The sequence below is a fragment of the Jaculus jaculus genome, chromosome 10 (genome assembly GCF_020740685.1).
Source record: "Jaculus jaculus isolate mJacJac1 chromosome 10, mJacJac1.mat.Y.cur, whole genome shotgun sequence".
NCBI lineage: Eukaryota > Metazoa > Chordata > Mammalia > Rodentia > Dipodidae > Jaculus > Jaculus jaculus.
Window position 1 is genome coordinate 41,758,262 of NC_059111.1, and position 27,558 is coordinate 41,785,819.

General features: G+C 42.1%; 1 protein-coding gene across 1 annotated transcript in view; it reads right to left on the bottom strand.

Moving 5' to 3' along the window:
- Elovl5 (ELOVL fatty acid elongase 5) overlaps positions 1–27,558 on the bottom strand; it is a 94,054-nt gene that overhangs the window by 48,902 nt on the left and 17,594 nt on the right. The window lies entirely within an intron of this gene.

A 27,558-nucleotide genomic window follows, 5' to 3' on the forward strand; every position in this document is an offset into this window, starting at 1 on the left:
CAAATATACACAACACCTCTAACCCAGAGCAACAATATTTAGCTGGTGTTAACAGATATAAAATGGTGCAGACATACATGTGCCTATGGAGCATGGACACACACAACAAGCACACACACCCTAGATTTTAATATAATTTAGATCTTCATATAATTTTCTTCCTTTCTTTTTTCCCCTTATATAAAAAGATAAGCAACCAGGAATGATGGCACATGCCTTTAATTCTAACACTTGGAAGGCAGAAGAATCACTATGAATTCAAGGCCAGCCAGGGACTAAAGAGTGAGTGCCAGGTCACCCTGGGTTAAAGTGAGACCCTCCTTGGGGAAAAAGGTTAAAAAAAAAAAAAAAAGGCCTATACAATAAGCATATTGAAAAGAAAAATTATGGGTACTATCTAATATCTTGATTTTTTAAAAAAAGGGGAAAGTGGGGGGGGGGGGGAGTATTACCATGGGATTTTTTTTATAATCATGGAAAATGTTAATAAATTTTTTTTTTTTAAAGGCTTAAAACATATGCCTAAAGAGCTGGAGAAATGGTTTGGTTGTTAAAGGTACTTGTTGGCAAAGCCTGGCTACCCAGGTTCAGTTCCCTAGTACCCACAAAAAGCCAGACCCACAAAGTGGTACATGTGTCTGGAGTTTATCTACAGCAGTAGGAAGCCCTGGTGCACCCATGTTTGCTTTTTCTCTCTCTTTCAAATAAACATTAAATAAAAGTAATAAAGATTTGGGGGCTGCAAAAATAGCTGCAGTTAAGGCACCTGCCTGCAAAGCCAAGACCTAGGTTCAATTCCCCAGTACCCACATAAGCCAAATGCTCAAGGTGGTGCATCAATCAGGAGCATGTTTGCAGTCACTAGAGGCCCTGGTATGCCTCTTTAAAAAAAATAATATAAGCCAGGCGTGGTGGTGCATGCCTTTAATCCCAGCACTTGGGAGGTAGAGGTAGGAGGATCACCATGAATTCGAGGCCACCCTGAGACTCCGTAGTGAATTCTAGGCCAGCCTGGGCTAGAGTGAAACCAGACCTTGAAAAAACAAACAAAAAAAGTAATAATAATAAAACTTTTTAAAAGACAGAAAGAAGAATATAGATGATGCCGGCAATTATTGTCTGGGTGCTAAATGTATGGGTGTTTACTTATAGCTTTTTGAATTTCTCTGTGTACCTGAATAATAAAATATTGAAGAAATCAATCAATAGGAAGGAAAAAAAGCCATCAGTTTCCTAAACTAGTCCACATTAGTTTACAACATTTATGGATAGTGCCTTTAAGTCACAGAAAATGATTTGGCTAAAATTCCTGCTGCTCAAAGCAGAGTGTAGTACTAAGGAGTGTGGAAACATGCACATTTTAAAATTAACTGCAAATATGGGTAACATTATAAACTAAAATACAATAAGAAGAAAAATTGGGGGCTGGAGAGATGGCTCAGTAAAGGCACTTGCTTGCAAAGCCTGACAACAGTTTCAATTTTCCAGTGCCTACATAAAGCAAGATACAAAGTGGTACATGCATCTGGAGTTCATTTACAGTGGCAAGAGGCCCTGGTGTGCTCATACTCTCTACTTACAAATAAAATAGACTTTAGAAAAGAAAAAAAAATTATTTTTATTTAATTTTGAAAGAGAAAAAAAGGCAGATAGAGAGAGAATAGGCATGTCAGTGCCTCCAATGAACTCCAGATGCATGTGCCACCTTGTGCATGTGGCTTACGTGGTGTCATAGGGAATTGAACCTGGGTTCTTTGGCTTTACAGGCAAGTGCCTCATCTGCTAAATCAACTCTCCAGCCCTTGATTTTTTTAATTTTACTTATTTGAGAGGAGAAGGAGACAGAGTATTGGCATGCTAGGGGCTCTTGCCACTGCAAACAACTTCCAGACAAATGTACCACTTTGTGCATTTGGCTTTATGTATGTATTGGGGAACTGAACCCCAACCATTGGGCTTTGCAAGCATCTTTAATTGCTGAGCATTGCTTAAACCCTATTTTGGTTTTTTAAAATATCTCCATTCATGATACTACATAGTAGAAATTATCAGTACCTGGCATAGATCAAAAACAGTAAATATGTGTTAGCTAACTATAAGATGCTAAATCAAAGGCACTGCTGTATTTGTTAAACTGTTCCTACTCGAGCTAGGAAGACTGCTCAGTGGTTAAAGGCACTTGCTTGCAAAGCCTGCTGGTTGGGATTCAATTGCCCACATAGGGTCAATACACAAAACAGTGCATGTATATGGAATTAATGTGCATTGGCAAGAGGTCCTGGTGAGCATTCATACTCTTCCTTCTCATACATAAATAAAAAATATTTTTTAAAAACAAAAAATAAATACATAAAATAAAATGGTGCAGAATGTCCTACTATCTTCCTAGGTAAAATCAACTGAAAAATAATTATTTAAAGAAAATGAATGTGGGGACTGGAGAGGTAGCTTAGCAGTTAAGATGCTTGCTTACAAAGCCTAATGACCAGAGTTGGATTCCTCAGTACCCATGTAAAGCCATATGCACAAAGTGCTGCATGAATCTGGAGTCGTTCGAGTGGCTAGAGGTTCTGGTGTGCCCAATCCTCTGTCTGTCTCTGTTTGCAAATAAATAAATAACATAGTTTAAAAAAATGAAAGTGGAAGTGATCTTGTAAGCAGAGGCATGACCAAAATGTTTTCTCCAAAGATCTATGAGACATAGGAGCAATTTAATGCATATTCTATGAGATTGGAAAAGGAAGTGGCATAGCTAGTTTGAACTGCTGTACACAATACCAAAGACTAGTGAGCTTATAAAACAGACATTGCTTGTAGATCTGGAGGATAAGAAGCTCAGTACTAGGTAACAGCAAATTCTGGTACTAGCCCACTTGCTGGCTTGGAGATGTCTATATTCTCACTTGGGGCCTAAAGAATCATTGGTCTCTTATAAAAACACTAACCCCACCTTACAGGCTCTAGCCTTATGACCTCATCTAACCATAGTTACCTCCCAAGAACTCACCTCCTCATGTATCTAATTGGGATTTGAGGCTTCAGCATATAAATAGGGAGGGAGACGTAACACAGAGGTAGTTTTCCAAATAAGAGGTGAAAGGGATGACTATTTACAGTGTCTAAAGAAAATCATCACTTTTTAAAAACCTAGTTTCTAAAGTGAATTACTTTAATTTGTCCAATGAAGCTATTAAAAACCAAACAACTTGCCAGCTCTCTGTATATTTGCTAATTTATGGTTTTCTAAGACAGAGTAAACTTAGTTTTAGAAAGCAGAGGTCTGGTGTACAACTTTCCTTGTACTTCATGAGGTGTTTGTGAATTTTGTTAGTAAACTTTTATTGAGTAGATTATGAACTGGATATGAATTTGTACAGTCTATGTATACAGATACCTATATTTTGAAAGAGAAAATTTTCTTTTTCTATAATAAATTATTTTAAGCCACATTATTTCTCCTTTATGAAAAAGCGTGTTTCTGATGTTCACCTGTCATCTGGCCTTCAGAAACTGATTTTTCTATTAAAATAATGTTAAATTAATAGTTCTTGAACTGGGGAGATTGCTCAGTGGTTAAGGGTGCTTCTCTGCAAAGCCTGCCAGCCTGGGTTTGATTCCCCAATACCCATGAAGAGTCAGACCACAAATTGGCATATGCTTCTGAAGTTCATTTACAGTGGCAAGAGGATCTGGTATGCCCATTCTCTCTCTCCCTAAATAAATAAATAATAAGCAAATAATGAACAAATATAAACTATTTTTAAAAAGTAGTTCTTAACCTTTTGTAGTTCCAACACCAGCTGCAAAATTCAGCAAGAGACCTGCTCCCTATTCCCTCATGACAAAGTTTAGGCAAAACTAAGATTTTTTTTTTTTTTAGTTTTTCGAGGTAGGGTCTCACTCTAGCCCAGGCTGACCTGGAATTCACTAGAGTCTCAGGGTGGCCTTGAACTCACGGCGATCCTCCTACCTCTGCCTCCCGAGTGCTGGGATTAAAGGCGTGCGCCACCACGCCCGGCTAAAACTAAGATTTTTAATCCTAGGAGTCTTCCATGCCCAAGTGAAGAGCTCTAGCCATCGGTGGATGATAGATCTCCAGGTTAACCCTAACCCTGAACTGCTTAACTAGAACTGTGGTTTGAATGTAAAGCACTGTTTTAGAAAGCAGTGGAACCTTTAGGAGGTGGAAGCTTGCTGTAGGAGTGGGATACAAAGGACAGGCCTTATGATTTCCCTAGTGTGGCCTTATATTCTGTCCACCCTACTTCCTGTCTATAGAGGCAATATGACCAGGAGTCTCATGTTCCAATTACCACACCCTCTTTACCATAATAGGCTTTATGTATCTCATTGAACTGTAAGCCAAAATACTCTTCCTCCTTTAGGTTGTTTACTTAATTATAGAAATGAGAAAAACAACCTGATACTGGCGGATGGCAGATGTCACCACTCTAAGGAAAAATGTCATTTACAGAATGCAAAGTGTGCTAGTATTGCTGGATTTAAACACTAATCTGAAACAGTATACAACAGAACAGGGTCTGGGAAAACTGTCCTAAGTCTAAACAAAGCTTGCTTCCTGATACATGAGGAGAATACTAAAACTCCCGAGACTGCTGTGGGGTTTTAATGATATCACAGGAAGCACTGGCACAATATATAAGCATCTAAACTCATGATGGTTATTTTCATCATTTTTAGTAAACATCAACCCAACACACTTAATGCACTGTTTGTAGATATGGGAGAAAATTAATGCACAAGAAAATGAAACTACTTTCAAAGAGGTGAGAGTATAGTTATAGATATAACAGTTACAACATACTTTGGTTCATAGTTCCTAGTTCTTAACTCTCATAATCTTCTTTATGATCACAAGAGATCACAACAATACATATTATCTTTGGCTAGGTACGGTATGTTCTGTCCTTTGCAGCTTGAGTTCCTGGAGGAGCATCAAACTTTAGAAGTGAAAGACAGTTTGCTGTCATGCTGGGGTGCCCCAGAAAAAAAAATTCACTCTGACCAACCTCCTGACCCCTTTGCACCACTTCTTTTTCTGCCCAAGATAGGGCGAAGAAACTAGAATTCTTCTTCCTTGAAAAGGGTCATAAAAATTAAAAACACATTCATCCTCCCTAATCTTTCTGTCTTGGAGCTAACCATACCAAAATCATCTACCTTGTCTGATAGTAAGCCCTAAGACCCTTATTTCAGAAAGGGCCCTGTCCCACACCAGCAAGGACTGCTAGAGAGGCCAATAAAATTTGAGTGAATGGGTTTCCTGGCTTTCCACACTCAGTCTCTTCACACAGATACCACTCTTCTGTTCAACCACATTTGTATGAGTAACTGCCCATTTTTCATTCTGCCTGTGCAATGAGGCCTCCATGCAAACCCAAAAAGCTCAGGGCCGCAAGAGCTTCTGACAGCAGGACAAGAAAGGCTCATAGGAAAGTGAATAAGAACTCACCCATGTGCTGGGAAGAATAGTGCACCCCATTCCAGGGTACAGGAGCTCCTGTGCTGAGGACCCTTGCAAACCTTGGCCTATATATCTCTCTTCATTTGTCCATTTGTATTCTTTTAAATGCCCTTTATCCCCTGAGTTCTGTGAGCATCTCTAGCCAATTAATGGAATCCCAATTTTTTGTCTGTTCATCAAAAGTTCCATAAGCCTAGACTTGCTCTGGTACCTAAAACGTGTACATGTGTGCGTGCGCAGCGGTGGCAGGGGGGTGGGGGGAGGTGGGGAGATGATGGGCAATGACTAAATTCTAGAGAAGTGAGATCTGTCCCTACTCTTAAGCTGTTTCAACTTAATTAGAGGGCACCCAGCTGGTATCTACTATAGAACTAATTGCTGCTAAGAAGTATCATGTATATATTTAAATATTTGAGGATCACAGAAATGATCTGTGGTGGTTTGAATAGATGGGCCCCCAATATATTCAGTTTTTTATTGTTTGTGGTTTGCATGTGCAGCCATCTGGATGGAGGCAGTGTCACTGGGTGGATCTTAAGGTGTGGTGGTGGGTTTCAGATTTCAATCTAAAGATATGCAAAGTATGCCTAGCTGGAGTTCTTGAAGTGTGCTGTGCTGTGCTGTGCTATGCTATGTGGCTTTTGACTTTTGGCTTGTGCTTATCTCTCTTTCTGCTTGGTCTTGTGAAGGGAGGCCAGCTTCTTCTGCCATTATGGAACTTCCCCTGGGTCTGTAAGTTTCAATAAATATCCCTTCCTCCAAAACTGTGCCTGGTCTGAAAGTTTATCTCAGTGAACCTGAAGCTGTCTGCTACATGATCTTTGCTGTGAACATACGATAAGAAGTGGAGGGTTGGAGAGATGGCTTAGCGATTAAGGTATTTGCCTGTGAAGCCAAAGGACCCAGGTTCAATTCCCCAGGACCCATGTAAGCCAGATGCACAAAGTAACACATGTGTCTGAAGTTCATTTGCAGTGACTGGAGTCCCTGACATGCCCATTCTCTAGTCTCTTCTCTCTCTGCTTGCAAATAAATAAATAAAATTTAAAAAAAAGAAAGAAAGAAACTGAGTTTGCTTTCCAGGGAGGGAAGAAGGGAGGTCACTGTAATAGAGTAATTGGTGTACTGAGACTAAATATGTCTAAAGGAAAGAGGGAGAGAGGATAATAGAAGCTACTCACTCTACACAAGGACCATGAATCATGTTCAAGGATAGCTAGAGGAGAATGTGATAGGCTGGAGGTGGAAAAGAAAACTGAAAAGCAGAAGGAGTTAAGCAAGTAAGAGTTCCAGTGTTGGTTACAACCTGGGAGTTTAGCATAGGGATGGGCAGGAAACTGAAAGGAGCTGAAATCAGCATCCTCAGAGAACTTACTACATAGTTACCACAAGAGATGGAGGTCATCTTAGGGCAAAAAAAGAAGGGGAAACAGAAGAGATGACCAAAGATAGATAAGGTGAGGTGTTGGGCTCTGAAAGGCCCAGGCATGAGGCCTGGTGGAACTTCCTGAGCCTAGCTAAAGTTTGGTGACCTGTCTCTGGCCAGCTAGGACTCAGCAAGACACCTAATGGCTTCTGGCCTGCCACCTCCATGCCGGCAATTGTAATTACCATTTCAATAGTTAAAGTTTACTATTGGCCCTTACCTCTACCCCCCCCTTCATCCGTCCCCCACCCCCCATTCTAAAATTCCCGCCTTAGTCCCCAGCATGATATAGGCAACTGCTCAGAGTAATAAAGGGAGTATTTTTCTGTGAGTTCCTGCATCGAAAAGACTCCCCACTCAGTGTGGTTTTTCTCCGGTGGCCAAGAGAGTCGTCTGATGCTCATCATCCTCCTCAACCCCGAGGGAGGAACCAGCAGGCCTGGTTCTTCCCTCAGCACTACCTACCTGACCGGGAAGTAGCCCCACAGTGAGGGAGAAAAGTCCAAGTTAATGGTTTTTCATCCTAGATGAAACCAAATGCTTTCTGATTGAGGACCATTCTATGTCTCAAACTGAAAACCTAATCAAAAGCACATGACTGGGGAAACAACTACTGTTCTCTGGCTAAATGGACATATGCCTACCAAACTGCTCTCTAAATACTTCTATTTCTGCCCACATATTAATGCTGGTCTAACTTCTGGTTAGAGAAGCTTCTCTTTTCAGATGGCAGTAACCACTGGAGTGACTCAAAACTCACCAAAGTGCTAAGAAGTGACAGTGGGTTGTTCACTAATGAGGCATTTCTATTTTATCCTCCAAGGCTCAGGATCCATTGCAGAAGAGATGGAGGAAAGAATTTAAGAGCCAAAAGATGGGGAGGACTGCTTTGAAGTACTTTTTTCCAGATACAAAATGGCCATGGAACTCATGACCTCACAGTGCCCGATAGCTACCTATATAAGACCTGCATAAAAAGAGAGAGAAAGATGATGACATCAAAATAGAAAAGACTAGTGGAAAGGAATTTAGTGTGTGTGGGGATTTAGTAAGGGAAAAAGGAAGGATAGTGAAAAGGGGCTGCGATCATTATATAGTGTCATTATATGTATGGAAGTTGTTAATAACATATTTTTTAAAAAACTGTCTATATCTGGGCTGGAAAGATGGCTTAGCAGTTAAAGCAGTTGCCTGCAAAGCCAAAGGACCTGCAAAGCCAAATCAGACCCAGGTCCAATTCCCCACGACCCATGTAAGCCAGATGCACAAGGTGACACATGCATCTGGAGTCTGTTTGCAGTAGCTGGATGCCTTGGTGCACCCATTCTCTCTCTTTCTCTCTTCCTCTTCTCTTCTTCTCTCTCAAATAATTTTTTTAAAAGTTTATCTTACCAGCCACAGGAAATTATGAAGCTGGTATGCATCTGTAAATATTTGTGAATGTCAACTATTTACTAGTGCTCTTCTGGATAGAGTGCACCTCAAAGAGCTGATGACTGTCCAACACAACTGAAAACATGCCCAGAGAGGTTAAAAAATACCACATGAATACCCAGCAAGAGAAAAACCACCACAAGGGAGAAGGAAGGGCTGCTCTGAGGAAGTTCAGACGGGGCTGGGGCAATAAGAGGGGTTTCACCAAATCGTCCCCTGTTGTTGAAGAATCTGGTAGGTTCAAAAATGGGAGGCAGAAATTGTTACCCACAGATTGGACAGGAAGAATATGGTATTGGTGGACCTGACGAATGTTTCAAAATCTGCTTCAACATCATCAAGCAGCCAGGTAATTTACTGCACTTCACCAGAAAACTAAGTGAGCAGTGATTTAAAGTACATTAAGACAAGTGGGTACCAAACAATATTTGTTCAATGAATTAATTCCAAGCAGAGAAAAGTGACATGTGGCTAGACTTTAAGGATTTTACAAAACAAAGGGCTTGAAAGGCTAAAGCCGAGAGCACAGCATGAAAAGAGTTGCAGAGGCAAGAAAGGGGACAGTAGATCCAAAGGTGGGAGACTGGGATAGGATAATTCAACCACATGTAGGCCTGGTGATACCATTTCTCAAGAACCATATTATAAAATATAAGTCTTCCCCCTTGCACCACACCATCCCAGATAAGGTCACTTTCTTTTGCAAGAATTCCAACCAAGATTTCAGGCATCCATTCTTGGTGGGGGGAGTATGGGGAGGGTGCAGATAAGTCAAGCCATGTATCCCAGACTGGCCTTAAACTCACAATCTTCCTCCTAGAATACGGTACCCTGCTCCCACCTGCAGTCTGTAACAATTTCTGTCCCCATTTTGAACTACCAGACTCAGACTCAACAGATTTGGTGAAACCCTTCTTATTGTTCCAGCCCTGACAGGCCCTCACAACCTTCCTGCCTCATACTGTATGCTGGGATTATATGCACGTGTCACCACACATGGCCCTGGCATGTGCTCCTTATCCTTCTTATCCATCCCCCACATCACCAGTTCTGCCTGAAGTCTTTTGTGTCCTGCTCTTTGGACAGTGAAGACAGTCTACAATCTTCCATTGGCTTGGAGGTTCTTTCATGCCCTGGCCGACATGGGCTTCCTCTTTTCTGTCCCCACCACTACTCAGTCCATTAACTTCCCCTGTCCCCCAGAGCCTTTTCCTTTCTCCTTCAGCAGATCCTCAAGACCTTACACAAGCCTTTTAGACTCCCTGATTCCCTCCCACTTAGACTCTGAGGACAGTGTGTGTGTGAACCTCAGAAGGTGCTTACTCTGTGACTCCTCTCCAAAGCCCCAGGTTAGATTAGGTATTCTAGTCACACCTCAAACACAAACTAAGGAAATAATGAAGACTGTGCCTGTCTGATGTACTATGTATACAAAGAGGATGCCAGTTACAGGTAGGGGTGCTAACAGTGGAAAACAGGGACACAGCAAAGACCTTGATAGGCCAGATGACCCTGCTTCAGTCTGGTCCTCAACACTAGCAGGAATGATGGCTGATTCAGCTTTCCTTCCCTTCAGCAGAGGAGGCAGAAAACTGACTGCTGTCTGCTATTCTTCATCCTGCTTCCAACTGAATGAATGGGAAGTCCTCTGAGAACTTCTCACCCAGCAGGGCAAGCAGGGTACGGAGCTTCCCACATGGCTTGCTGCCTTCAAAACTCCGGAGCGCCCACCTGCTTACTGCAACGGGGCAGTTAGTGGTAACTGCTCTGATGTACAATGGAAGAGATGGCCACACTTTAAGTGATCTCAAGGTTTCACTTTCATTCTAACATGGGGCTCTAATCCACTAGTTTAAAATGCATATTCTTATCCAGCCCCTCCTCCTCCAGGGCTCTCACACAAATACTCAGCTAGCTCTCGAAGAATGCATTCACCAATCCATACCTTTGTCTGGCCTGAACCTACCCAGTGTTGGATCACTGGATGCTTCTCTATTCAGGTTTGGCCCAAATCAGCCATTCCACGAATCATCATCTTTTCTTTTTTTTTTTTTTTTGAGGTCAGGTCTTACTCTAATGCAGGCTGACCTGGAATTCACTATGTAGTCTCAGGCTGGCCTTCAATTCACAGCAGTCCTCCTACCTTAGCCTTCCAAGTGCTGGGATTAAAGTCATGTATCACCATGCCCAGAATCCATGAATATTCTTGATGCCACACCCATCCATGGGAGCCTGTGGTGGTTTGAGTCAGGTGTCCCCCATAAATTTAGGCATTCTGAGTGCTAGGTTCCCAGCTGATGGAGATTTGGGAATTAACATCTCTTGAAGGCAGTGTATTGTTGAGGGCCAGCTTATGGGTGTTACAGCCAGTTTCCCCTTGCTAGTATTTGACACACTCTCCTGTTCCGGTTGTCCACCTGATGTTGGCTGGGGACTGATGTCCACCTTCTACTCATGCCCTCGTTTCCCTGCCATCATGGAGCTTCTCCTCAAGTCTGTAAGCCAAAATAAGCCCCCCCCCCCACACACACACAAGCTGCTCTTGGTCAGGTGATTTCTGCCAGAAATGCAAAACTGACTGCAACAGAGCCTTAATCCCAAGTAAATTCAACAAGCTGAATCATAGTTCAGCCAGGACGCAAATGCCATATGAATAAAATTCCTTCTTCAGCACCAGTTTTTTGCATACTGAGTACTACATACAACAGGGTATATGAACCATGACTACTTAGCCACCACAGAGAAATCTGCAGAGACAGAAGGCAGATGAATGGCAGTCAGGGGCTGGGGAAAGACAAGAAGGGGAGGTGGCTATTAATGAGCCCAGAGTCTCCTTTGGCTACTAACAGGCCCAGGAAAATGTTGAAATGAGACAGTGGTGGTTGTGGATTAACAATGAGATATACCAAATACCACTGAACTGAATCTTTTGTTTATTATTTATTTATTTGAGAGTGGCAGCCAGAGAAAGAGGGAGGGAGGGAGGGAGAGAGAGAGAGGGAGAGAGAATGGGCACGCCAGGGCTTCCAGCCACTGCAAACGAACTGTAGATACATGCGGCCCCTTGTACATCTGGCTAACGTGGGTTCTGGGGAATTGAGCCTTGAACCGGGGTCCTTAGGCTTCGCAGGCAAGCGCTTAACTACTAAGCCATCTCTCCAGCCCTGAACTGAATCTTTTTTTTTTTAATTTTTTTTTATTATTATTTATTTATTTGAGAGTAACAGAGAGAAAGACAGATAGAGGGAGAGAGAGAGAATGGGCGCGCCAGGGCTTCCAGCCTCTGCAAACGAACTCCAGACGCATGCGCCCCCTTGTGCATCTGGCTAACGTGGGACCTGGGGAACCGAGCCTCGAACCAGAGTCCTTAGGCTTCACAGGCAAGTGCTTAACCGCTAAGCCATCTCTCCAGCCCTCTGAACTGAATCTTTAAAATGGCTAAATCTGTATTATGTTACCTTCATTTCAACCACATACAGGTATCCAATGGTTCTGTAGATCAGAAGCTATTCTTCCTATTCAACAGCAACCCTGTCCCAGTTAATACCAGCCAACCATTCTCTCCACATCACTTCCTAGCCCCTGCTTAATAACTATTGTATTCTATTACTATGAGAGCATGTAGAATTGGTCCTGCTATGCTTGACTTATTTCTCTTTACATAATGTCCTCCAGTTCCATCCATGTTGCTGCAAACAACAGGACTTCCTATTTTCATGCATAAATGTCATATATTCTTGATTATTCAGTTGGAGGATTTCCCATTTTTTGGCTATATGAATTTTACTGCAAATAAACTCCAAGTACAGATGTCTCTTCAATATACTGATTTCCTTTCTTTGAATGCCCTATGATTACTGATCATAGGGTAATTACTTCACAGTATGTTTTCATCCCTTTACTTCCTTTCCTGGATTTTTTCATATTCTTCAAGAATTTATTAATCTCCCATTTTACATTTTTACCTTCAACTGCCTCGTTCCATAGGTTGTCTTTACTCAAGCTAAACACTGTTCCTTGAACTGTTTCCTACCAAGGCTCATCTTGAAAGTGCATCAAAAGCAACCAATATGAATAGACTACTATTTCACTTTCTATTGCTCTCTAGTCCCATTATCAACACAAAGCTGCCATGGACAACCAGCCAAATGGGAGAAAATACTTGACAAGGTAATATCCAGAGCACAAGTAACTCAAACAACAAAACCAAATAACTCAATTGAAAAAAGAAAGTGGGCAGTGCTTGCTTTAGCACCACATACATACAGTTGGTTAGAACAATATCTATGGCCTGAAAAATAAATTTGGGAAGCATTCTTTTTTAATATTTTATTAATTAATTTATTTGAGAGAGAAAGAAAGGCATATAGAGAGAGAATGGGCACACCATGGACACCAGCCACTGCAAATGAACTCCAAATGCATGTACCACCTTGTGTATCTGGTTTACATGGGTATCAGGGAATTAAACTTGGGTCCTTAGGCTTCGCAGGCAAGTGTCTTAACTGCTAAACCATCTCTCCAGCCCATGAAGTATTCTTTAGTTTTATTAATTACTGAAAAATATTGGGCCTGCAAAGTCTAATGGTTTGATTCCCCAGTACCCACATAAAGCCAGAGGCAAAGTGATGCAGGCATCTGGAATCCTTTTGCAGTGGCTGGAGACCCTGGGACACCCGTTTTCTCTTTCTTCTCTCTCTGCTTGCAAATAAATTATAAAAAGTAATAAAATTTATTAATAAAATAATAATGAAATAAAAATAAACAATATTTTTAAAATTTGGACCATCAGACAAGTCCTTCTCAAAAGAAAATGGCTACAAAGTATACCAAAAAGTAATGTACATCAGGGAAATCATGAGAAATCATCTCATCCCAATTGGAATGGCTATTACTAATAAGACAAAACATGAGTACTGGTGAGGATGGGAAGACAGCAAAACTAATGCATTTTGTAGGAACATAGTAATGTAAAGCTAAAGACAAAACTACCATAAGCCAGCAACTCAATTACTGGGTAAATCTCCAAAAACAATGTCAACTGTCAAGAGTCTGAGAACTTAGCTAGTCAAAGTACCTACATTAGCATGCAGGATGAGCTAGATAGGCTCTATCCCCAGGCACCACTACACATGCACAAAAAAGTTTAAGAAATTGTATGACTAAGAGATACCTACATGCTTATTGCAGCACTGTTCACAACAACTAAGATGGTCAACTGATGTGCCTATTGATAGATGAGAAAAAAAAAAAATATATATATATATATACATACATATATATGGCTTATTCAGTCACAAACAAGGAATGAAATCCAGTCCTTTGTGGCAACATGGCTGAAAGTGGAACATACTAAATGAAACTTGTCAGGAACAGAAAGACAAATACCCATATTCTCCCTGGAATTGGAGCTTAAAAAAAAAAAGTTGATCCCATAAAAGTAGAGAACTTTGACAGGTAGGGGGCAAGGTGGATAAAAACAGGTTGGAAAATAAATATCAAAGTACAGTAAGACAGAACACATAGCTTCTGGTGTTGTGTAATAGAGCTGTAAACTATAGTTTGTTGTTATAGTTTATAACAACTTATTATATATTCCAAAATACCTATAAGACAGTTTGAAGGTTCCCCAAAAATGATTTGATCATAGCATATTGTATGCTCCTTGAATATGTAAGATCACTGTGTGACAATTAAGACTCATAAAAGAAATAATCAGATATCCTTTGGGTTTCACTGTCCAATAAGACAGATAAGGGCCATGTGTGGTTACTGAAATTCTTTAAAAATAAATAAAGTGAAAATGCAGTTCTTCAGTTTCTCTTTTTTGAGTCTCAGTAACTACATGTGGCTAGTGACTACTATACTTAACAGTCCAAAAATATAACCAACAGAAAAATTCCAATATCTAGAAACACAGAAACTCACTGCATTAGTACCCCCTTGGCAAAGAACTAAGGGGTAGAAACATCTTGACAGAATCTTCTAAAATTATATTAAAAGGAGACTAGTACTACATTTACTACTATCCAAAACTCACCACAATTAGACATAAGAAAAAAAAAAAGAGGAACCTTTCTTTAACATATCAATTTAAGGGTCCGATTCATGAAACAAGATGGAAACAAGATGCAGCACAGTAAAGCAAAGGCACTGTCAGCAGCAACAGCAGAACGTCAAGGGTAAAGACAAAAAAAGAAACTATGTTTAAAATGCTTTTAAATCTGCCGGCTCAAACATTATAAAGCAATGATATTAAAGAAAAGTAATAAATTCAAAAAAAAAATGAGGGACTGCAGAGATGGTTCAGTGGTAAAGTGCTTGCCTGCAATGCCTGATGGCCCAGGTTTGATTCCCCAGTACTCACATGCCAGATGCACCAGATGGTACATCCATCTGTTTGTTGGTAGCAGCAAGAAGCACTGGCATAGCCATTTTCTAGCCACTCTTCCCCCACCTTTCTCCCTCTCTTGTCTTTCTGTAATTACAATAAATAAATATTTTTAAAAATAAAAAAATTAAATGAGCATTAAAAGGCTTTTGCTGCTACAAGTTTGTTCCTTTCTCCTTTAGATTTTTATTTTTAAAAATCATTCACTATAGTTCTCGAATACAGCACCTACCCAAACAACCAGTGTTGTTAAAAGGCACAAATTTACTTGTAAATCTTATCTTACCTAAGTTAGAGTACTCTATAGACATACTCATTTGATGAAAGTCCAAAAAGGCAGTCTACCTGATGAAGTTCAAATGTGAAGGAAGAATATACATCTCTGAGGCATGTCAAGAAACTTGTTCAGGCAGAAAAAAAACAGGTGGCAATGGTTGCTAAAAAGAAGGGAAAGTTTTTTTTTTTATTTTTATTTATTTATTAATTTTATTTTGAGAGAGAAGAAGAGGCATAGAGAAAAGGAGAATAGGCACACCAGGGCCTCTAGCCACTGCAAATTCCAGACACATGTACCACCTTGTACATCTGGCTTATGTGGGTACTGGGGAATCAAACCTGGTTCCTTAGGCTTCAGGCAAGTGCCTTAACCACCATCTCTCCAGCCCCAGGAAAATTATTTTTTAAATTTTTATTTATTTATTTATTAACATTTTCCATGATTATAAAAAATATCCCATGGTAATACCCTCCCTCCCCCCCCCTGCACTTTCCCCTTTGAAATTCCATCCTCTATCATTTTACCTCCCCATCTCAATCACTGTACTTACATATATACAATACCAACCTATTAAATATGCTCCTCCCTTCCTTTCTCTTCCCTTTATATCTCCATTTTAACTTACTGGCCTCTGCTACTAAGTATTTTCCTTCTGAAAATTATTTTTTAATAGTTAAGTATAGTTAAATAGAGCCTAGCATAGTAGCTCACAGCTTTAACCCTAGTCCTCAAGAAGTTTAGGTAAGAGGATCATGGTGAGTTCTAGGCCAGGCTCAGTTAGAGTGAGTTCTAGGTCAAGCTAGGGCTATACTGAGATCCTGCCTCAAAAAAAAAAAAAAAAAAAAAAGTAAGGATTTTTAAGAGATTGATTGTTTTAAATTTTTATTTATTTGAGAGCAACAGAGAAAGAGGCAGAGAGACAGAGAGAGAGAGAATGGGTGTGCCAGGGCCTCCAGCCACTACAAACGAACTCCAGATGCGTGTGCCCCCTTGTGCATCTGGCTAACATGGGTCCTGGGGAATCGAGCCTCGAACCAGGGTCCTTAGGCTTCACAGGCAAGAGCTTAACCGCTAAGCCATCTCTCCATCCCCAAGAGATTGATTTTGCATCTCATCTCTCTTACCACTGTAGTTTTTCAAAAAAGACATGTGTGGTATTCCAACAGACTGAATGGAGAAGCAAGTAAGAGGATCCAGATGGCATAAATTAAGCCAGATACTTGAGGGCTAATATAAAACATTGTTGATTTTCATTCAATTTTTTGTTTTACTAAGTATATAACAAAGAGTTTGCTTATATTTTCATGTAATAGGAAATTATCTGAAATTTTAATTTCAAAATTATTTAAAATAAACACCAGTAGGTCTAGTCCACAGAAACAGAAGCCCTTTGAGGTATGCAGATTTAATTAGACTAAAATCTTTGAGTTTTGTATTAAAAACCGTGTAGAGAATTTCCTCCCTTCTGTAAGGTTTTATTTCTTACAAACACTGTAAATTTTGCTTTCAAACTTAAAGCTAAATAGCCCTCTACACACACACACACCACACACATACACACCCCTCAAAAAGAATGTCAGGAATTAAACTTGGAAGTACACAGAGTTTAAAAACCAAACACTCAAAGTTTGCCAAAGTAGTCATTTTAAAAGCAAGCTAGCAATAATAAAAATTTTATGTTATAATTCAAAGTATTGTAAAAGAATAACTGTTTTAAAACTAGTTCCCTACTAAGTTGAATTATATAGTCTGGTTTTAAAAGATTTTCAACATGAGCAGACTTTCATTCACATTCCTGTATGTGCATAAAATGTGAATACCTTTTTAGTCAAAGCACAGGGCTCACTCCAGTCTTGAAGGAGTAGGTGCACTCCTCTGGGCACATGTCCTGTGGCTAGAACACATTAGCTAGTACTACAGACACACTCACAGTGAGATGAATAAAGAGGACACATGCTATGAAAATGCCTCAAGAAAACCCATTTCTTTGTATGCTAATTTAAAAATACATCAATTTGGGATGAAGAGATTGCTTGGCAGTTAAGGTGCTTGCCTGTGAAGCCTGGGGACCCAGGTTCGATTCTTCAGGCTCCACATTAGCCAGATGCACATGGTGATGCATGTGGTATCTGGGGTTCATTTGCAGTAGCTGGAGGCCCTGGCGTGTCCATTCTCTCTCTCTTCCTCCCTCTCTCTGTCATAATGAATAAATACATAAATACATAAATTTTAAAAATATATCCAATTATCAACCACTGCAAATATGTAGTGTCTGTATTCAAATATATGGAGAGAGTAGGGAAAGGCAGGGGAGAGAGAAGGAAAACATAGGGGAGGGAATAAATGAGTAAAGGGAAAAATACAACCCTCTCTTTTACAAAATGAAAATCTGAAAGTGACATTTATTTCACGTTTCCGAGCATGGTTTTCACAGTTTGAGGGGAAGTCCTTTGCAAGCCAGGAATATCAATGACAAGGGATCCTGTGTGAAGTCGCACACATTCCTACAGAGCAACCTGTTTGAGGAGCAAACTCAATCCTCTGAACAAGAGCACTGAGCATTCGTCATCTGTCACAGCCATAGAACACACATCTGCAGCTTTCTCTCCACAAGATACTCTATTTTCTTTCTTAGCTTGGAAAAAATTGCAAGAAATGTCTGTAAGTCAGTTACACTATCATATTAAGGGAAAAAAACATTAGCTGTGGGGCACTCAGCCTGTGCTGTCAACTTGTTCAGGTTTTCGTCTTAGAGGATACCAACTAACATAAACGGCATCCTACAATTAGCACACATAAATCTTATTTTAATCAAATCAAAGAATATATGGTGGGAGGGCAATGGAGGGGGAGCAGGGGAAGGGAGGGTAACTAAAATTAAAGACTAAAGGAATCAGTACAATAGAAACCTTCCTCCTATATGCCAGTACACAAGATATAATCCTCAGTTAAGAGACATGGACAGTCCAAACCCCAGTGCCTAGTAAAAGGGGGAGAAAGTTTAATCCTAAAACCATTGGCTCTGGTTTGTGAATACCAGGGTCGGAACTTGGTTACTCCCCACAGTGAGCAGTTGATCAGGGAGATCCATGAGGTCCCCACAACAATGCAGACCATTGCCAAGCACTTGGTTATCCAACAGAGCTAAAAGGTCCCTACTGCTGAAGATACCACAGGCTGCTGTCTCAGAACACCAAGAGACCTGTGGGAATGTAGAAGAAAGACAGCTCTTTCCTGGTAAACCCTCATGACACTGGAGAATGCTATGGGAGATACTGGGTGGTAATGGTCATCCACAGCAGGAATAAGCAGGAGACCCTGCAAGCTAGATAAGAAGTACACATGTGCAATAGTGGCACATAGCCTTTGTGGGTAACCAACATGAGGCCTGCTCACCATATATTCTTTCTCACTACTAGTTTATCAGATGTACTCTTCTCTTCTCCCTTCCCTTTTCCTAGTCTCATTCTAGTTTTATGCCCATAATCCTAATACTCACTTCCTTTTACATTTCTCTTCAGCCGGTCCAGTTTAGGAGCCACATATAAGGGGTACTGGGAAATGCATAAGAACCCCATGGCCAGTAAACTAACAAACTCCAGAAAGAAGCCCCACTGTTTTCTGGACAAGTAGAGGCGGTGTCCTCATCAAAACGTCTCTCAAGGTTCTATGCGTATCCCCCTTAACCAAAGCTGCTCTCACTCTTCATTGGACAATCTGTTTTATTTTACAAACAACAGTGAATACTGGGGAGATCCAAGTTCCATCAATACCAGGAAAGATAGCCAGGCTAGATGTGATGGCTGCACACCTTTAATCTCAGCACTTGGGAGACAGAAGTAGTAGGACTGCTCTGAGTATGAGACTAGCCTGAGACTACCTAGTGAATTCCAGGTTAGTCTGAGCTACAGTGAAACCCTGCCTTAAAAAAAAAGGGGGGGGGGAGCTGGAGAGATGGCTTAGCAGTTAAGCGCTTGCCTGTGAAGCCTAAGGACCCCGGTTCGAGGCTCGGTTCCCCAGGTCCCACGTTAGCCAGATGCATAAGGGGGCGCACGCATCTGGAGTTCGTTTGCAGAGGCTGGAAGCCCTGGCGCGCCCATTCTCTCTCTCTCCCTCTATCTGTCTTTCTCTCTGTGTCTGTTGCTCTCAAATAAATAAATTAATTAAAAAAATTAAAAAAAAAAAGAAGGAAAAAAAAAAAAAGGATAGCCATACTGCTCACCATGAGATGAGCTACCTCCAGGAAAAACTGCAGAGGAGGAAACAACACAAGTATTGCTCCTAATACTCACTTGACAACCTACTCCAGGGAAATGGCAATGAACACTGTGGTCAATCAAACACATCATAACAAAAATACAAAGGCTAGCCGGGTGTGGTGGCGCACGCCTTTAATCCCAGCACTTGGGAGGCAGAGGTAGGAGGATTGCCATGAGTTCAAGGCCACCCTGAGATGACAGAGTTAATTCCAGGTCAGCCTGGACCAGAGTGAGACCCTACCTCGAAAAACCAAAAAAAAAAAAAAAAAAAAAAAAAAAAAAAAAATACAAAGGCTACAGAGAACACAATTCTAAAACAAACTGCTAACATACCCACCAAGGTTCAGGGATTATTGTGTGTGGGGGGGGGGGAGGGGGTTATAAGAGCTACAGAGTGGGTAGAAATAACAAGAGGTAACCCCTCCATGCCACCTGTCCAGACTGAATAAAGCCCTGATTACCCCACAGTGAATACCAATAACCCTACTAAAAAGAGCCCTCAGGGAAATGGGGACCAGGAAAGAGAAAATATAAGACTGTATAAACTATGTAAAAAAAAGTGATTAGGGCTGGAGAGATGGCTTAGCGGTTAAGCGCTTGCCTGTGAAGCCTAAGGACTCTGGTTCGAGGCTCGGTTCCCCAGGTCCCACGTTAGCCAGATACACAAGGGGGCGCACGCGTCTGGCGTTCGTTTGCAGAGGCTGGAAGCCCTGGCGTGCCCATTCTCTCTCTCTCCCTCTATCTTTCTCTCTGTGTCTGTCGCTCTCAAATAAATAAATAAATAACTTTTTTTAAAAAGTGATTAGTTAATTCATTTTTAATCCCAGTACTAGGGGGGCTGACAAAGGAAGATCCCTGTGAGGTCAAGGCCATCCTGAGACTACAAAGTAAATTCCAGATCAGCATGAGCAAGAGCAAGATCCTACCTCAAAAAAAAGAAGCAGCAGCAGGTGGGAGCAGGAATGGAGATGTGATCTGGGGCCCAGGAGTGGGCAACCTCCTATGTCTACCTGGCAGAAGTTGCTTGGCTGCTGGTGCTACAGCCATGGCATTTGGTATTCTGTGTTGGAAGGACTGCTGGAACAGTATCTTCCTGACCTGCAATGAGTATACAAAGGTGGACCAGTTGCCTGCTGCCAGATTAAGAAATATACCACAGAAGATGAGGTCTAGGCTTTTGTGGGGAACCATCTGGTCATCCATGACTCAGAAGGGCAGAGAAGTGTACAAGCACATGAGTCACAGCAAGCAATGCAGGAGGCCTCTGCATGAGAGAGGATGGTGGAGGTGCAGAGCCACATGGAAAGCATATGAAAAGAACAGAGTGAGCCCCTTCCATGAGCAAGGACACATTTTCTTATATGCAAGAATCCCTCATCATCTACACTGACGGCTATTGCTCCAGTTACAGGCAGAAGAGATCATGAGTAAGAACATTGAGGGAGAGGCCAGCTTTTAAATGAAGATATTAGAGATCTCCCAGGTTAGAACAAGGGCACTAATCCATACACCCTGCAAAATCATTTAAAAAAAAAGAAAAAAAAGCTCAGGGGCTGGGGAGATGGCTCAGCAAGTAAGAACACTGGCTGTATATGCATGAGGACCCAAGAGGCCTGATCTACCCAGAATTCAATTCCCCAACACCCACATAAATAGCTGGGCATAGCTATACATGCCTGAAACCTCAAATCCCTGTGAAACAAAGAAAAGAGAATCCCTGGGGCTTGCTGGTCAACCAGTCTAAGGAAAAACAAATAGCACTCCAAGTTCAGTGAGAGATTTTGTCTCAAAGAAACACTTATAAGCGCAATACAGGAGGACACCCAATGTTTTCTGGCTTCTGCACATTCTGGGAGGAAGTAGACATAGTGACTGAGCCCCTAAAAGTAAAACAGGCAGGATGGTCTGCACTTGCTAGACTTCTTATCTCTTAACTAGACCTGTTTTTCCACAAGCAACCTGGGCACCTCCTGGGAGGGAAGTCTTTGATTTAAACATTGTGGTTGGTCAAGTTCAGCCCCTAGAACTTGGCTTGCCTCTTCCTGGGACAGCACCTAGCCCTAACCACAGACATAGCTGAGCTAGATATTTAAAGGAAAGGAACAAGCATGACAAAGAATGGGGGAAGGGACAGGGAAACTGAATGTAACAAGGCGATTTCCTTTGTTGACTTGTTTTCCCAGGTAGTCAAGCTCTTAGTTTTGACTAGTTCTGGTTTGCATGGTTCCTACATGCTGCAGGTGACCTTATTAGGTTTGGTTTGGGAAGTTAGTGACATCCCCAAAGAATTTTCTCTTGCTAAAGCCTACTCCAGGGCCAGCATGTCCCAGTAACTTCTGTGACTCTGATTGCTGGGACCCCAGACTTACTAACCCTTATAGTGGGCACAACATTCAGTTTGTGAGGTAGAACAAAGAGGAAAGACTCTGAAGTTCCAGGTCTGGTGGCATACCTAGGGGCTACATATTTGTAAGTAATTCAGGATTGCAATGTATTGGTTTTTAGGGGTGGTGATAACATGTCAGAAACACTTAAGAGACTTGAGGGGAGGGGGGGTGGCTAAAGAGGTGTCTCCAGGGTTAAAAGTGCTTGTTTGCAAAGCCTGATGACCACAGTTTAATTCCCCAGCACTCATGAGATGATAAAACCAGATATACAATGTCGTGCATGTGTCTGGAGTTCATCTGCAGTGGCAAGAGGCCCTAGAGTGCTCTTTCATTCTCCTATTCTCCTCTCACCCCTCTTCTCTTTCTCTCTCTTTTTTTTTTCTCTCTCTCTCTTTCTTGTGAATAAATATTTTTTTAAAAGAGAAACTAGGGGAAATTTCCTAGAAAAAGTGATATCCTAAGTTGATCCTAAATTAGATACAATGAGCACAAAGGTGAGATACAAAGATATACAAAGCATGTGCTAAAGGTCTAAAAAACAGACCAGCTAAGGAAGAGATGCATCCAAGCTGATGACTCAGAACACAAGAGGAGCAACTGTAAGGAAAATTGGGAGGCAGGAAACCCTTCAAATGGATAAGTCTGTGAGCTTGCATTCTCCTCAGGATAACTGAGTTCAAGGCCCAAAGAACACGTAAGAAAGTAGTATGGGGGAAGAGATGAACAGGACTTTATGGAGCTGAGGCTCATCCTCAGGCTGGCTTGGTGGATACATGTTCCTGGTCTTTTGGTTGCATGGGCAATAAAAAAGGTGCCAAACTAGGAAGAGGAAGCACTCTGGAAAACCCAAGCCAGTGACAATTGCTTCTACTCACTGATGTGAACAGGGCAGTGAGACCACAGCACAAGCTGCTATATGATAAGACAGGTAAACACTGCTATCTGAGTTGAGGGCACTGTGCAATCCTGTGACAAAGCTGGATAGGAAGTGCTCAAATATATCAAAAAACAAACATCATGATAATTCTCTAAGATTTTAGATTTATGCTTTTTGGACTTGATACTCTTCTCTCTTGTGTTTTTTGTTTGTTTGCTTGGATTTTAAGGGGGTGGAGACTAGTTTCAAGCTTAAATTTCTTCTGCATCTTTTAAACCAATGTTTTATTGATTCCTGATTAAAATCAAAGCCCAAGCAGCATTTTGACCCAGACTCCAATAAAACAAGAGGGCTTGATGGTGCACACCTTTAATCCCAGCACTCGGGAAGCAGAGGATTGCTGTGAGGTCAAGGCCACCCTGAGACTACACAGTGAATTCCAGGTCAGCCAGGACTTGAGTGAGACCCTACCTCAAAAAATCAAAACAATAAACAATAAGGTTTAAAAGTGTCAACTCCTACTATTATTATAATAACGGAATATCTCAGAGGCTTAGACACCTACCCCTTATAATCCTTCTCTGACCAAAGTACTTTTACTTCTAGATACTTACACTAGCATCTAGAAAGTATCTAGGTAATAAATATAGAATAAATATGACAGATTCCTAGGAATCATGAAAATTAAAGTACTGGCCACTCTCATGTTAAGAATGAAGAAACTGGGGCTGGAGAGATGGCTTAGCAGTTAAGGCGTTGGCCTGCAAAGCCAATGAACCTCGGTTTGATTCCCCAGTACCCACGTAAGCCAGATGTACAAGGGGGTGCATGCATCTGGAGTTCGTTTGCAGTGGCTGGAGGCCCTGGTGCGTCCATTCTCTCTCTCCTCTCTCTGCCCCCCCCTTTCTCTCTCTCTCTCTCAAATTAATAAATAAAGCTTTAAAAAAAAAGAATGAAGAAACTGGGGCACACAGAGGTTAAGTGTTGAACCATATAACCAGGAAGGTCAGCACACCTAATTCACCCAGAAAAATCAAAGATAAGGTGTGAGAGTTTGAACCATTAAAAAAAGCTTTTCTGTTGTTGTTATTATTATTTACTATTATTATTACTTTGAATTGTTGTTTTCAGTAGAGGGAACTGATGAAGAAGCCACCAAATGCAAACTGTATGAAGCAAATATAGCACAAGGCAAACACACTAGAGAAGTGTAAGTCCTGTGTGTTCAGGGTGAAAGATACAGGTAGGCCAAGAGCAAGACATAATATAGGGTCAAGGATGGACCTGAAGAAAGAGCAGGTGAAGCTTTTAGGGTGGACAGAATGATCCTTATGTCACAAAGCCACCTTAATAACAGAACAAGGTCGATAAACAGGCGAGGCAGAAAGGAACTAGGGAGATACTGTAGTCACCGAAAAAGAGCTGATGTGCTAAGGCTGGGGCAGTGGAGAGGCACGGAGAAAATGGTCTGAACAGACCATTGATAATTGGAAGGAAGTGGAATGAGGGTAAAGGATAAGAGAAAGGACCAAAGCATTGCTTCCAGCTTGATGGCTTGGGTAGTCAACGATGCATCCCACAACGCTGGACAACAGAGGTTTGGGAAACATCCATGGAAACCTAGGCAAGGAAAAGTTCCGAGTGTGAAGGTCAGAAGCGGTAGGTCAGAAATAAATATCTAAGTTCTACTCACTGAGTAGAACCTGTAAAGCATGGAAAGCAGGTCAACCTAAGAGACTTCTGTCTCTCAATAGTCTCTAAACTGTTTACCTTAGTTCTGGAGGCCCTTTAAAATATGCTAGTGTAATTCTCAAAAAGATGAAAAACTTAATCCTGAACTCTGTTCCAAGACCCAATGAAAAGCAACTACCTGGGCAGGGACATGGTGGCACACAGGCAGGAGGAAGAGAGTTGCTATTGTACACCTTATGTTGGCCAGGGAGTGATGTCCACCCTCTGCTCATGCCATCAGTTTCCCCTGCCATGATGGAGCTTCCCCTGGAGTCTATAAGCCATAGTAAACCCTTTTTTCCCCAAAGCTGCTCTTGGTCAGGTCATTTCTGCCAGCATTGCAAACCTGACTGTAACATAAACCCACTGATCAAGGAAACACAGTACAGGAGGCAAGGTCCACACGTCCACGCCAGCACCTCTGTCTCCATCCATCTTCCTCTCAAAGCTCCCTACCGGTCTCCCCACACTGCCTGCTCCCATCTGCCAGTTACCAGATCCCCATACCTCAGGTCCTCACTGTGCCAGAGCCAGGGTCCACACTTCTGACCCACTCTATGCCATGGGGTCCTAAGTGCTAGAGCTATAGCCTGAGCTTCTGCTCTACCCCTCCCAGCTCCCAACATACCTTACCCCACACCATTTCTGCTCTACCCCTACCAGGCCCCACAGTGCCAGAGCCAGAGCCTACATTTCTGCCCTACTCTGCTGCTGCTGGTCCCTGGAGTCCCCATGGTGCCAGAGCTAGGGCCCACACCTCTACTTCACCTAACTCTGCTTCCACCCCTCATCTGTGCCACTAGCCCTTGTGTGCATCCCCATAGTACCAGGGCCAGGACTCATGCTTTCACCCCACTCAATGTCCCTGCCAGATTAAGGCCCACACTTCGGCCCTACTTCATATCACCTGGTGGTGCAGTCAGGTTCGTACTGCTGGTAGAAATCACCCAACCAAGAGCAGATTGTGGGAAAAAGAGGTTTATTTTGGCTTACAGGTTCAAGGGGAAGCTCCATGATGGCAGGGAAAATGATGGCATGGTCAGAGGATGGACATCATCCTTCTGACCCACATAAAGACAACAGGAACAGGAGTGTGTGCCAAACACTGGCATGGGAAAACTAGCTTTAATACCCATTAGCCCACCCCCAACAATACACTGCCTCCTGGAGGTGTTAATTCCCAAATCTCCATCAGCTGGGAATCTAGGATTCAGAACACCTAAGTTTATTGGGGGGGGGGGAACCTGAATCAAGCCACCTCACCTGTCATCACAGGTCCCCACCCAGCACTTCTGGCCCCTGAGAGAGCACACAAGGCCAGATTCAGCAGATCTTTCAGCCTCCGCCTCCTCTTCTGATCATCCTAAACCATGCCACTAACCACATCCACATACCTAACCCACCACCAGCCACTTCCTCAGACTACCTTCATGCCTGGTTCTTGGAACCTGAGGCCTACCCACATCCCCAACCCACCCCACCAGCACCTACTAGGACAGGGAGCACAGAAATATCTGGTAATTACCCTCCAGGGGGTATCCATGCATCCTCTACAATCAGCTCAGCTGGAGCACAGTGGGGGAACAGGGGCAAGTACTGTTGTTCTTGAGCCCCATAGGCAAGGCACTGCTGGGATAGTAAACTGAAGGGTTTCTGTACCTCCAACCACAGCTCTTGTATCAGCCACCAGGCCAGAGCTACCTCCACAACCTGTGGATAAATGCCATTCCTTTCCAAGCCAGTTCAAATCCAAAATAGTACACGTACTGACTATCCTACAAGGGCAAATTCTTGCTTCCTCCTTGAAAAAAAAAAACAAAAAAAAAACATGAGTCTCACTTGAGCCCAGGCTGACCTAAAATTCCTCAACTGGGCATCTTACCCTAAAGGCTCCACTCTTCATTGCAGACATATTTGCTCAACCGTGTTTATAGCTGCTCACTTCGCAATAGCTAAGAAATGGAATCAACCCAGATGGCCATAGGTTGGCCAATGGATAATGATGATGTGGTACATAGGCACAATGAAATTGTACTCAGCACTAACAAAAAATGATACAATGAAATTTATAGGAAAGTGGATGGACTTGGAACAGATCACACTAAGCAAACTCACATAAGCCCAGAAAAACAAATGCATGTTCATCTCATCTGTGCTTCCTAAACTGGAACAGCTAGAGTTGCAGGCAAAACTGACAGACAACTCAAAGGACAAAAAAAAGGGATGAAAGGGTTTGGTAGAGGAGAATAGGAGGGAGGGGTGAGATATACACAAAACAAAATCCAAAATGAATTTATACCATAGAAACCTTTTTCCTAGATAGAAGACTAAAAGATATAACCCTAAACAGAAGCATGGAAGGATCATCTGGTAAGAAGAGCCCTGGGGAGGGTGGGATGAGGCCTAACCCTAAAACATTTGGCTCTGGCATGCAACTCCTAGTATCAGAAATTGGTTAGAAACCATTTTGAGCTGATAATTGGAGACCTATGAGGTCCCCAAAACAAGACAGGCTTCTGTCAAAGCACTTGATTACCTGCCTGAGGTAAAAAGGTAAGACCCCTTTGCTAAAGACACAGCATACTACCAGCAGAGATCATCAAGAGCTCCAGCTGAATCTGGAAGGAAGCTAGTTCCCAGATGGATAGCCCATATAGTGCTCAAAAGTGCTACCTGAGCTGCAGGGGGAAAATGGCCAACAATGTGGTAAGCTAGCAGGGGACACTGCTGTATGAAAACAACCAGCCTGACAAGATGTACACACCTGTGCAATAGTGGCACAAAGCCTAGGTGGGTAACCAATCACTCTCTGATCACCTAAGAGATCTGCTTAGGAGAATGGAAACCATAGTCAGAACTGAGAACCAAGTTAGAATCCTAGAGATCAATATTATGGACTCCAATGAGAAGCTCCCACTAGCCTTCATCATCTAGAAGACTACACCCATCAAAATCTCTCTAAATTAACAATACTTATCCTCTTTAACCTATCCTGATCTCACTCACCATTGGAGAATCTGTTTTTCTTTTTTAGAAAGCAGCAAGAACTGAGGTCAACCAAAATCTACCAATAAGACAAGAATAGATAGCTTACCAACCCTCACACAGCAGCCAGGGCCCAGGTGAAACCACAGAGGAACTGATGAGATGAGCAAGTGTGCTTCTTCCATGAGAGCCTGATGGAGACAGATACTGAGGACACTCAAAATGCACCAAAGCAGAAATCCACAAGCTACTGAAACTCAACACTAAAGTAGACCTAAAGCACAACCACAAAGGTTCAAGGAAGTT